A 12,655-nucleotide genomic window follows, 5' to 3' on the forward strand; every position below is an offset into this window, starting at 1 on the left:
AGAGAGAGGTCAAGCACAGTTTGTTTCATGCTGCTTCCTGTGCTGTGTGGTTTTGCATGTGTTTTTAAACACATCTCACACAACAGCATCATGCAATGGCCTACTGACGTCTTACTGATGAAACACATGCATGCAATGGAATGTTGCAACTGTTTTAGATAGAGATTTGTTAATAATAATAAAACCGAATAATGGTTCAAATGAAAAAAAAAAAAAATATATATATATACAAAAACAAAAAACAAAGAGGTAGCACATTTTTTACCTTAAAATATCAACTTTATAATGAATCATAATGATGATCCACTGACTGTAATGGTGAGGATAACGGCATCTTGTTGCCTCCAAGGGCCAGAGTGCTACTACTGCATTATGTATATAACTTATTATATATAAGTTATATAATATATAATATAATATATATAATAAAGCTGCTCAAGACCTCTTTCTCCTTAACTGTGTAATGCTGTGTAGCCACAATTATGTTAGTGTAAAGTCCAATATTATTACTGTCTCACCTCAGTCCACATGATTCTTTCACTTTCTCTTGCCAGCAAATGCACGTGTACAGCAGTTCCTGAAGGGGGCGCTCAAAGTATGATTTGTATTTACAGCAGGGGAGTAAAAATGAATGCTATTTCATCACTGTAGTGGGTAGCAAGGAGCAAAACTCACCAATGTATGCATAATGCTGGTTTAAAGGCAACTGGCCGTATGCCCACTTGTATCTATATCTCTACAGCTCAATAAATTGACTAGCTTGAACAGGTGAGATTTGCATTGGTGTACACAAACAAACATAGGCTAATGAGTCATAAGGTGGAACAACCTGATACACCATAGACTGTGTATAGCTGGACAGAGCATCGTCTCTCAAAAGTGAAGCCACCACAGGTCGGGCGCCCCCTGCTGTTCGGTTTCAGAAAGCTGTGTAACCCCACCCATCCCCATAGGTTTCAATGGCAAAACAGACAACTTTCAATCACGTTTTTTTCTAAATATACTGTAATTATACCTCATTTATTTAAATGCAACAGATAATGTAATCTCTGCTTATATTGTCATTTTTTTAATTTCCCCACAGAATTTGTTTTTAAAACGTTATTCAGCTCTATTCAAAAAAGTTAAGGTTATTGTAAAAAGGCTGGTTATGGGCGGGACCAATAACAGACCATAAGCTCCGCTCCACCCCGCTCTGCAGCGTGTGACCGCGAGGCAGCCCTCAGGGGCGGGGTTATTTAAATGAGTAGGTTGCTATCCACAGTCTTTCTCCCTCCTCTGGTCTCTACTGCGCAGAATCGGGTGTCAGGATCGCGAACATGGTGGAAGATTTTGGCTTCATTTTCATTGAATGAATGGGAACGGCGACACAGCGTCCATCTTTTTTTACAGTCTCTGTGATACACTTACATCTATTATTTTCTCTCAACCTCTAGACCATTTTATTAACCATTATAAAAAATCAACTGATTTCCACTCAGAAGTGGGATTGGAGGGGGGAGAGGGGGGATGAGTAATGTCAAGCAATACTGTAGCATCGCAGCTCAGACCATCCTAAAACTGAGGGTGTTTACAAGGCTGTTAGAGTTGGTTTGTGGTTTAATACAAGGTGGGTTGGTCTGGATCTCAGTAAATACCAATATCTGCTCCATGAAATGCACCAATTTAAAGAGTACGCTTAATAAAGACCTGATACTTTGGCCAACTATAACACAGGAAGCTGCTAGGTTAACTGAACAGCTCAGTTGTTATATTTAGAAAGTGCCTGTGTGAATAGCGTACAGAGATGCCATATTTGCATAATTAGTCAAACCCTAGAGAGGAGGAAGGGATATCTGGGTACATCACAATATTATTTTATACAGAAGATCTATTATATCTGTCTATAGATGCTGTGTGTGGAAGGGAAATTCCCTGCACAAAATTCTTGTTTGTCCATGAAAATAGTGCAGGGCTTAACCCCATATATATATTTTTTTTCCATATTTTCTATGTGATTAGAAGGTAAAATAAAGGACACACTGAGTGTTGTGTTCTGAAACAGGAAAAAATAAAAAAACATGCCCTTGATTAGATTCGCCAAGGACACGCGCATAATAGATATTAACTGAAAATTGATGTTCTCTGAAACTAGATTATATAATCAGTCAGATACACTTATTAAAACTAATAAGCCTGTGATTGGTTGTGGGCCCAACTGCAACACTCAGTACTGTGCTCACAGTAGGGGAGGGTCATAGCAATGACTGTCAATTCATTGAGATGCATTGATGTGCAGTAGTTACAGGTGGGTTGAGGTTGGAAACTTTGTTGATTAATAATAGAATACATTAAACACATATTAAATTTGCCACACTGATATGGATGAAATGCGCAACAAAGTTTTGTGGTCAGATATGACCACAGTGGAGCTATAGGCCAATATCTCAAAACGGTTCTAATAAGTACTAGTAATAAGTTAATAGGGTGGAATACTTATACACACATATTTTTTTTCTGTGTTGTGATGTATTTGGTAAAACAGTGAATGTTTATATAAAATGAAACACAAAATAAAAAAAACTGTTTAAGTGTCATTTCTAACTCTGTTGATACTCATGTACAGGATATACATGTATGTGCATATAACAGAAAGAAAGATATTTTAACTGTGTGACTGTTTAGAAGATTAGCTCTGATGAACTGCAGCATTAATCTTAGTCTACAGTCTTTGCAGTTATTGCTGAAACAGGAAGCCTCCCATTTCCTCTGAGTTATATGCACTTTTATATTTAATACAGGAAGCAGTGTGCTTAATACTGTAAAAAAAAAAGCTATACGTTTGTGATGCTGTATAAATTTAATGTATATATAGTGCCCAACATGATGTTCTTGTTGTGTCCCTCTGAATCACAGACCACCACATACATTTTGGTTTTATCATGTCAAAATTACAGGTTGAAATTCAAGCAGATAAATGTAAAACATGTTTATGCAAACTGTAATTTTGCCATTCTATTTAGTGGTTTACATCCATTGACTTACATACGACTTACATACAGCTTACAGCTTGTAGCCTATATGTGTCTGTTCATGAAGTCTTCTATGGATAGTAGTCTCAATCAAATACACACCTACTTCTAAGGGGTGTTTCGGATCTGTCAGATTTTTGGAATTGTGGGTACATATCACTGCCGTCAGCAGTGGAGGTCTTCCTTGACTTGCCAGTCTTTAAGTGATTAATTTCGAATGTTATTTTTTTTTCTTAATGACATTCTGCACAATTTTATTTTGATAAATTAAATGTAATCTTCTCTGTAATATTTGAATATGTTTAGCTTATCAGAGACACACTTCAGTTAAAAAACAAACAAACATCAAAACACAATGTTTTCTTTCACTTTTAGGGGTAGTGGGACTTGTTTTCAGGGTGGCCTAGCAACAGCCATGATTATTACAGATTTGTACATGAATATAACTTGGGTTATGGAGCATTTCACACTTCTTTAGAGAGGTCTATTTCAGCATCACCAAAGTTCCATTGTGATATATGGTCTTTTACTTGCTGTAAGAATGTTGCCAAAGAGACTCTGAAAGTTGTCCTAAAGAGTCATATAATGAATACAGCTGAGGCAGCTGTGTGGAAGAGAGAAGACAAAGCATAAGGCTTTGTGCTTTACCTGGGCCAGACCAGGAGAGGGTGCCAAGGTTACATCGGTGAAAAACAACAGAGGGGAGAGATTCTGCATCTGACAAGTGCTGTCCGTGTGCTTCCTCATTCAAAGCATTATGTTGGAATGGTAAAGAGAATCAAGTCTAGACTGCCATGGTCAACTGGAAGGAGGTCCTTTGGTCTGATGAGGGGAAAATAGATCCTTTTGGCCATCAGATTAGATGCTATGTTCGATATACACCAAACACACCATATTTACCATAAAACGTGGTGGTAGCATCAGTTCCTTCAGATCATTTCCCCCCTCACTAGTCTCCTTTATGCATGGTCACTCTATTTCTAAGGACAGCCTACTTTCTTTACACATGTAACATATTTTCTTCTAGTTCATAATAACATATTTAGCTGAACTCTGGGGGGTGTTTAGTGATTCTGTGATTCAGTGATTTGTATGCATCCATCCTTACTTATGCCCTTCACCAAGCTTTTCTATAAATTGTATGGAGCATTAATTTCTTTTCATGGTGTTTATGTAGCCAGGAATATGGGTAACCATATTGGCTGCGTCCAGAAACTTTTACTACTACTCCTTTCCTACTCCTCCTCTCCTACCCTGGAAGAAGGTTGAGGAATCGAGGAGAGGAGAGGAGGAGGAATGGAGGGAAGGAGCTGTAATTGGGGGAATGGGACAGCTGATCCCTTTTAGATAGGATGTTGACTACTGATGAACTGAGCCAATCATAACGCTCACTTTCAGCACATGTTTCAGAACATTACTATCACACACAGCTAAAAATTCAGATATTCTAATAAAATCCTGCAGTGAAGCTGGCAGCCCTGTCTGACCATCCTTAAGAGGGTTTCAGTTTCCTCATCAGTCCCTAAGAAATATATAAAAAATATATAAAAAAAAATATAAAAAAATAAATAGATAAATGTAAATTATATATATATATTATAAATAATATATGTATGTATATGTATGACATGTTACAAATAGGGTCATTCATATAGTTTTACTGAACATACAGCTTATCTAAACTATAAATTATATTACTGCTTTACTGGCTGTTTGTTTTATTAGATAAGAACCTAGTTAATTAATACATTTATGACGTATATTTGTGCGTTGCCTTCTCCATTCCCGCATGCTTTGTGGGCGTGGATCCAGTGATGTCATTAAAAATTCCTTTAAAGTCTTCCGGAGTAGGATGCTTTTATTTACCCTCCATTGGAAGGCTCCTACAGGAGGATTTTAAGCGGCTTCTTTCATCTCCTACGGTTTTCGGACAGCTGGCAAGATGGCGTCACGAAATCAGTTTCCGGGTCACGGAGGAGAGGAGGAGGATCGGTAGGAAAAAGGAGACACTTTGGGGGTTTCTGGACGCAGCCATTGTGTCAGGACCTTCTAGGCAGGTGTCACATATCATTAACTCTGACACTACTAGCAACATCTTTCTGAAACCGTCACTTTAAAGTGGGCGATTATTTATACAATCATATTTTACATTTACATGTGCATTTATTAATGTCTTAATGAAATGTATTAAAAAAGCACTAAAAAAGGAAAATATCTAATGAGAGTGAATTTAACTACATAGCTTGTCAATGTGTAAAACCAAGCCCAAGTCCAGGTCTGGGGACACCTCTCTGAAGTTAATTTTTGTAACTTGGGAAGTCTGAGAATGTGTCCTCCTTCTCCAGTCTCTCACCACCACCACTGGGTCAAGATGACATCCTATAGAGCTGAACCTTTTGATGATCTTGTTCACTGTCTTCCTGTCAGTGGTGGAGATATTGATGCCCCAGCAGACCACTCAATAAAAGATGGCTGATACCACCATCACTGCATTAAAGAAGGTCCTGAGGATCACCCCTGCATTCCGAAGGATCTAAGTTATCTCAGAAGATGTACCTGTATAGTGCAGGTGTGTTATCTGCTCAGTCACGATTGTTGTTAAGGTCAAAACTGGGGAGCCTGTGGGACCTCACTATCTTAATGACCATTTCCTTGATGTTCACATTTTCCTGTGTTGATCTACAGACAGTTCCTGTGGCATCATTTCACAAAGTCCTGAGTCAGTTCTCTGTACTTCCTTTATCTCCAGCCGACGATAACAGAGTGTCACAGTTTAGCCCATGTCTGTCTCCCTCATTTGGTCTCTTGTGCTCCTGCCCCTCTGTTTACCTGTCATGTGTTCCCTGCCATGTGCTTGTGTTGTGTTTTTGTACCTGTTTCCGCCCTAGCCCCGCCCTAGTCCCGCCCTAACTATTAGTGTTCTCACCTGTGTCTTGTTTGTAACCCTGCCCCCTCGTTATCCAAGCCCAGGTGTTCTTCACTCTCCTCATGTATTTAAGCCCCTCTGTTTGAGCGTTCAGTGTTGAGTCTTTTGTATCCTTGTCCTCTGTATGTAAGTGGTCCAAGTTTGTTCAGGTTGTAATCTTTGTGTTCTCAGGTTATTTTATGTTTAGAGTTATATTTAGAGTTTCATGTTTCCTCAGTTTTTCTAGTCTTTGTCTTAGTTAGATTTATATCCTTATCTTGTTTTTTTGAGTTATTGCGCTACCCGTGTTTTGTTTTCTGTTTTTATAATCTAGTTTGTTTAAATAAACAATATTGTGCACTTACGTCCATCCCTCCATCTTCATTCGTGACACAGAGTAATCTGAATTTTTCAAAGCTGGCAGAATTGTACTTGATTTCTGAATGAAGAGAAAAGGAGGAAGAACTGTTCCCTGAGCAGAAATATCTGTTTCCTGAGGAGCCCCGTGTGCTGAAGACAACCATGTCAGACTGACAGTCCTTGGTCCTCACATAGATGTGGTTCTTCAGCAATAACTGAATGTTTGACCTGTATGTACAGTATATCGCTCTTTCTCCAGTTGGAGGCGGTATAAAGCAGGTTTCTCTTCATCATCCACCCCCACACACAAAACCAGACAAACAATGCCACAAAAGCAGAAACCAGCAACCCCACATTGTCACTTTAAAAAGAGGTTTTCCTGTCTTAGGTTTCATTGAGAAGAACAAACAAGCGCCAGAAGACAATGTGCCATCAGATGTCTGAACATGAGCAAAACTCAAAGATGAAGATATGTGAACTTACGATCATCATCCTCATACTTTTACTTCCAATCAAAGGTGAGCTAAGTTTGTTTTGTACAGCGTGTACTGTATATAAACACATTTAAATGTGGTTACATGTTTTGTTGAGTTTATATATCATTGCTGTCATACCAAAACCTTTAAACGTATCATTTTGCATTTTTTATTTTTTAACTTTATGAAAATCAGCAGTTGTTCTTTATATTGAATCACAAGTTCATAATGAATGGACCAATAGAAAAACACCATAATGGATCAACGTTTGAATACATTTTTTTACATTGACTTTCATTGTAAGTTAAGAGGGTTTTGCCATATTTGATATACAAGGTTTTGCATGAGATTAGGGATTTACTGGCTCTACTTTTATTTAACATTGTTTTGAATACTGTTTTGTCTTTGAGAATATAGAGTTATATATATATAATATATATATATATATATATATATATTTATAGATGACACTGTGGGCCTTATTTTAGTGTCTAGAGTGCACTGGTCAATTGTCAACCATGCTGTTTGATTTAGGGTGTGTCAGTAAGTCTTTGATATAGTAAGGGTACCAAAAATTTACCTTGTGTGGCTTAAGTACAAATTTCCTTAATTAATCACTGGTGTGTTTTGGGCGTAATGTTAAATAAACCAATCAGTGTGCCAGCTGTGAGCCTGGCACACTGATTATTCCCTTTAAGAGCCTGGTGTGCTCTGACTTTGGTGCAGATTGGGCAGCTGAGTCTTTACTTTTGTCTGGGTTTTTATTCACTCAGTGGTGCACCTATATTTCTCGCCACCAAGATAGAAACACGCCAGATATTCACCTGAACACACCTCACTTTCAGACCACCACACCCATCAGTGAACTCTGGCGCTATTTTAAATGCGCATGTGCAAGGCGTGAAAATAGACTTTTGATAGGGTGTAAGATAGCAACGAGCATTACGACACATCTTGCGCAGGGTATACGATAGGGACCTGTGTGTCACTGTGATATCAAAACTGTGATTGCATTGCACTGCACTAAAAATGAACTGATGATTAATGTGCTCAGATTACGAGAATAGATTTGTGTACTTCTTCATTCTTGCTTCTTGCTCAAGTACAAATGGTCAGTGCTTGTAGGGCCCTAGCTTACACCCTGTGCAAAGCGTATCATGATATTTATTGCTATCTTAGACCATGCCACCATTTAAATATATCAACACTGCGCCCCTAAAATAGCAATCTGACAAAGTAAGAGCACACCTGGGGCCTCATGTACTAAAGGTGCGTACACACAAAAACATTCCTGCTCACAGTCAGATGTACTAAATTTGACTTGAACGTGAGAAATTGCATTTCCCCACGGCACTTTCGTTTCGGGCATACCCATGTTTTTTTGTACGTATGTATTGTGTTTTTGTCATTTGGCGACACTTAGTGGCGATGCATTGAAATTACAACTATTTAGATATTCTTTACGCACATATTGTAGTAAGCCATTATTGGGTAAAATAAAGTAAATTAATCAGACAATTTCTTTGTCTCACTGAAATAATCGTTTAACGTGTTTCCACTTAGCCTAGATTATATAAAAATGCATGAAAGTTTGCGCTGGAGTTGTTGGAGATGGCAGCGTTGGCATTATTGGAAAATATTGCTAATGGTCGAATTCACTGAGAGCTCATTTTCCGTGACCATTATGTTTTTTTGGCCCATGATGATGACTGGCTTAAAAACCGTTTTAGATTTCCAAGAGCATAAGAGGAAAAGATTACAAGCTGAGTGTGTGACTGGTGGCTTCTTGGTAAGCAACTCATTTAAAGCATTTAAATTAAAGCATTTATTATACATTTTAGAATAATACATTTAAACATGGGTAATTATTAGTTATTACGCTACGCGTCTTGCGACACTTTTCTTTCTTGACTTGCATATTATACTCTAGCATATTATTATTATTATTATTATTATTATTATTATTATAACATTATACTCTGAGTAACTGAGGGAGGAGTCGTGGCAGGTGTGATGTTTTCGTGCACTTGCGCTTGATTTTAAGTTGATTGCGATGTACTAAGAGAAAGTACGTGGGATTCTGCCTACGCACGATTTGATAAATCCAGATTTTTTTGTGCGTACGGAACTTTTCAGGTCTGAGCGTACGAAACATTTTAGTAGGAAGTCCACGCAAGTCTTAGCACATGAGGCCCCTGGATCTTAAAGGGAATTGTAAGTGACAAGCTGCTTTATTGTATGTTACACCCAAAACACTCATGATTAATAAAGAAAATTAGAACATGCCTTTTTCTCATTTCGGTGACTCCATTATCATTATGATAGCAAAGACACACTGACACACTGAAAATCAACCTGCATGGTGCACTGTGGCCTAAAGATCACTACAATATTGGCCAAAAATCATCATCAGGTTCTGGTCATCAAGCTTTTGAGCCTCATTCCACACAGCAGCTGTGAGAACAGGCAGTGGCTTGGGTGGGAGGTCTCCTTCATGATTGTTCTGGATTTACTTAGGAATTTTGAAGATCAAATTTCTCACACTACAGAATATAAATAGAAACCAGGCAAATATGTATACACCTTGATGACATGGCTGTGAACTGATGAAGTCATAATATGACTCATTGACCACAAATGGGTAATGTGTTTTTGGTGAACTGTGACATAGACATAAGAACCATGTTCTGTGGGTGTGCTGCTGCCAGATTGGATTTTATTAAATTAACAGCAAACACTTGGATGCAAACATTAAACCATCTGTTATAAGCTGATGCTGAATAGAGGATGACTTATTTAAAACAAGAATGATTTAAAATATAACCCAAAATCACCATAGACTGACTACCAATAGAGACACAAACTGAAGCTTTTATAAGGGTCCTCAGAGCCCCCTGACTGAACATCATTAACCTTTTTTTAAAAGACTTTAAAAAGTTGTGCAACAAGACAGCACTCGATATCTCAGAAATAGACGCATTCTGCCAAGTAGAGGGAGGAAAATTACTATTTAAACTACATGTGAAAGACTACAAAAAGAAGGAAGATGCTGTGATTTCTGAGGATTTAAGGCGGTGCTATTTTTCCAGCAAACACACAACTGTCAAAACTTAATCAACTTTCTTACAGCATTGTCCACTCTCATAATTTATTTATTACTATCGTAATTCATATCAGTTTCATAGGTCCCAAAACAGAGCCCTGTGGGACTCCGCAAGACAAACCAAACACATGTCTTCATCAGGAACAATAGCTGAATAAATAACAGGGATAATTACATTCATGTTGTCTGTCCCTGTAGGTTCTCTCCCCTTCGAAGTACAGTTATTTTTTTTCTTAAATGTTTGTCCTCTTCTAATCAAACAGTTAGTTCATTGATCGCTTTAATACTAAGGTATTTGGCTATACTGCCCAAATTAAATCATTCCTATTGGGTTAAGTTCAGAGTATAGAAAAGTAACTTTTGGCAACACAAGTTTAAAAAATATATATTAAGATTCTTATATTCAACGAGTCCAACAAACCATAATGACTGGAGATGGAGATATGAAAGAAGAGTAGGTTTTGCCAACTGTAGGTAATTATATTTACCCCTTAAAATGCCTTGTCCCATATAAGGGCTACAAGTGTAGGTGATACAAAAGCCTTTATTTCTACAGTAAAATAACTGAAAATTTGAGGCCTTTGAAATCTTATACAGGTTACTTGGAGAAGCTGCCTGTTTTCTCTCTTCCCCACTTAATAATTTTATATCAGTAACAGGAATCAACCCAAAATTCTAAAAAGTTTGAAAATAGACGTAAAAACTAGACAAACTTAACAAAACTTAACAAAAAGGTTTGGAGGGCATGAAATGTCTGATTTGTATTCAGGAAAATAGTTAAGAAAATAGTTTAGGAAAGTGCCAATTTTATGCTTGTTATTCATTATATTTTTAAAGTTGCAGATTTACTTACATTTATAATTAGAATTTGTAGTAATGTTTGTAATCAAACATGAAACCTTTTTATGTAATGCTTAAACAGAAATCTTCCAAGGTTTAGGTGTGTAATATTAGGCAGAAAATATACAAAAATGCTGGCCTGTTAGGGGGTTAAACCAACAAAATCATCTTGTTCTTAAAGAACGCCATAAAACTGAACCTGATGCTTACTACAGTTCAGGTTATCTTCTTTTCTTACAGGGTATTAAAACAGTTTTGGAAATTATGGCATTATAATCAGTCAAAAGAATCAAACTGTCAGAGGCTAATCTGTAAAATGCACTGAGAGTGTGAATTCTGCTTAGAGTACTTTAAGAGGATGTGGTTAAAAGTCATTTGATTATGTCTATGTCTGTGCTATTTTAAACAAGCCTGGCATAGGAAAGTAAAAAGCCCCACATATAGTACCAGTCAAAAGTTTGGACATACCTTCTCTTTCAATGTTTTTAGTTTTTTTGTATTTTTCCCTATGCTACCAAATGTAGACTGAAGTCATCCTGCCTATGAAGGAACACATGAGCAGAATTCACTTTGTGCCAGTTAACAGATTAGCCTCTGTCAGTTTGATTGTTTCTACTGATAATGCATCATTAAGATTCATTCAATGGTTTAACCTAGGAAGGACTGAGCTTTGGTGGGGATGGGAGTGTATATAAAAGGTGCTTGAACAGCAAGCTTGGAGGGGGGTGGGTCTGGGATGCCATGAAAACTGTGATTAAAAAACAGGATTATTCCACCAAATATTGATTTCTGAACTCTTAAAACTTTATAAATATGAACTTGTTTTCTTTGCATTATTTGAGGTCTGAAAGCTCTGAATCTTTTGGTTATTTTAGCCATTTCTCTTTTTTTTTTTTGCAAATAAGTGCTTTAAATGACAATATTTCTATTTAGAATTTGGGACAAGTGTTGTCTGTAGTTTATAGAACAATGTTCATTTTACTCAAACATATACCTAAAAACTGCAAAATCAGAGAAACTGATTTAGAAACTGAAGTGGTCTCTTATTTTTTTCCAGAGCTGTATGTCATACTCTAAAACAGAAATAGTAATTAGTAAACAATTGGGATGCATCCTATTCTTTTTAAAATGCATTCATTTACCTATGGCTTTCTTCTTATAGGTGCAACAGTTACTCCAATTTCTGTGCTGCTGGGAAAGCCCTTTGTCTTTCATCTGCCAAATGTACCGGATAGATTCAAAATCAACTTCATTGAATGGAAACAAGCAAATAAACTTTTGGCTACTATTGAACCTAATAAAGAACCTGTGCTATTTGCCATTCAGACTAGAATTAAATTCATGAACAATGGATCAATGTTCATCAAAGATTTCCAGCGTGAAGATGCTGGGAATTACACTTGCAAGATCATTTCCCAAAATGGTGAAACTGAAACACACGTTGTCTCCTTGACTCCATACTCAGGTACGTTTTACTCTCTAACACTAGCTTATCTGGTAACATTGAGCTTTCAAATAAAATCAGAATTTAGCTGATCTAAAGTTTTCTAAAATCATGCTGAACTTAAAGTTTTGTAAAATTTCAGTAAAAAGCCAATCATTAGGTCATTAGGTGATTGGTACATTGTTGATAACAAGCGTTATAAATAACCTTAGTAGTCTAGATTTAGTCTGTATGACCCAGAGACTGTAAAAAAGATGGACGCCGTGTTGCAGTTCCCATTTATTCAATGAAAATGAAGCCAAAATCTTCCGCCATGTTGGCAATCCTGATACCCGAGTCTGCGCAGTAGAGACCAGAGGAGGGAGAAAGACTGTGGAGAGACAGCTACTCATTTAAGTAACTCCGCCCCTGAGGGCTGCCTCGAGGTCACAGGCTGCAGAGCTGAGCGGAGCAGAGCGGAGCTGACGGTCTGTTATTGGTCCCGCCCATAACCAGCCCTTTTACAATAACCACACC

At 37.4% G+C, this 12,655-nt stretch overlaps 1 long non-coding RNA gene across 1 annotated transcript; it reads left to right on the forward strand.

Annotated features, from left to right (window-relative positions):
* Nucleotides 1-6,314: 6,314 nt before the first annotated feature.
* LOC125805004 (uncharacterized) lies at nt 6,315-12,160 on the forward strand. The gene is made up of 2 exons (XR_007441221.1): nt 6,315-6,794; nt 11,858-12,160. It is a non-coding gene; the product is annotated as an uncharacterized LOC125805004 (long non-coding RNA).
* Nucleotides 12,161-12,655: the final 495 nt, after the last annotated feature.

Source organism: Astyanax mexicanus, chromosome 11 (genome assembly GCF_023375975.1).
Source record: "Astyanax mexicanus isolate ESR-SI-001 chromosome 11, AstMex3_surface, whole genome shotgun sequence".
Taxonomy (NCBI): Eukaryota; Metazoa; Chordata; class Actinopteri; order Characiformes; family Acestrorhamphidae; genus Astyanax; species Astyanax mexicanus.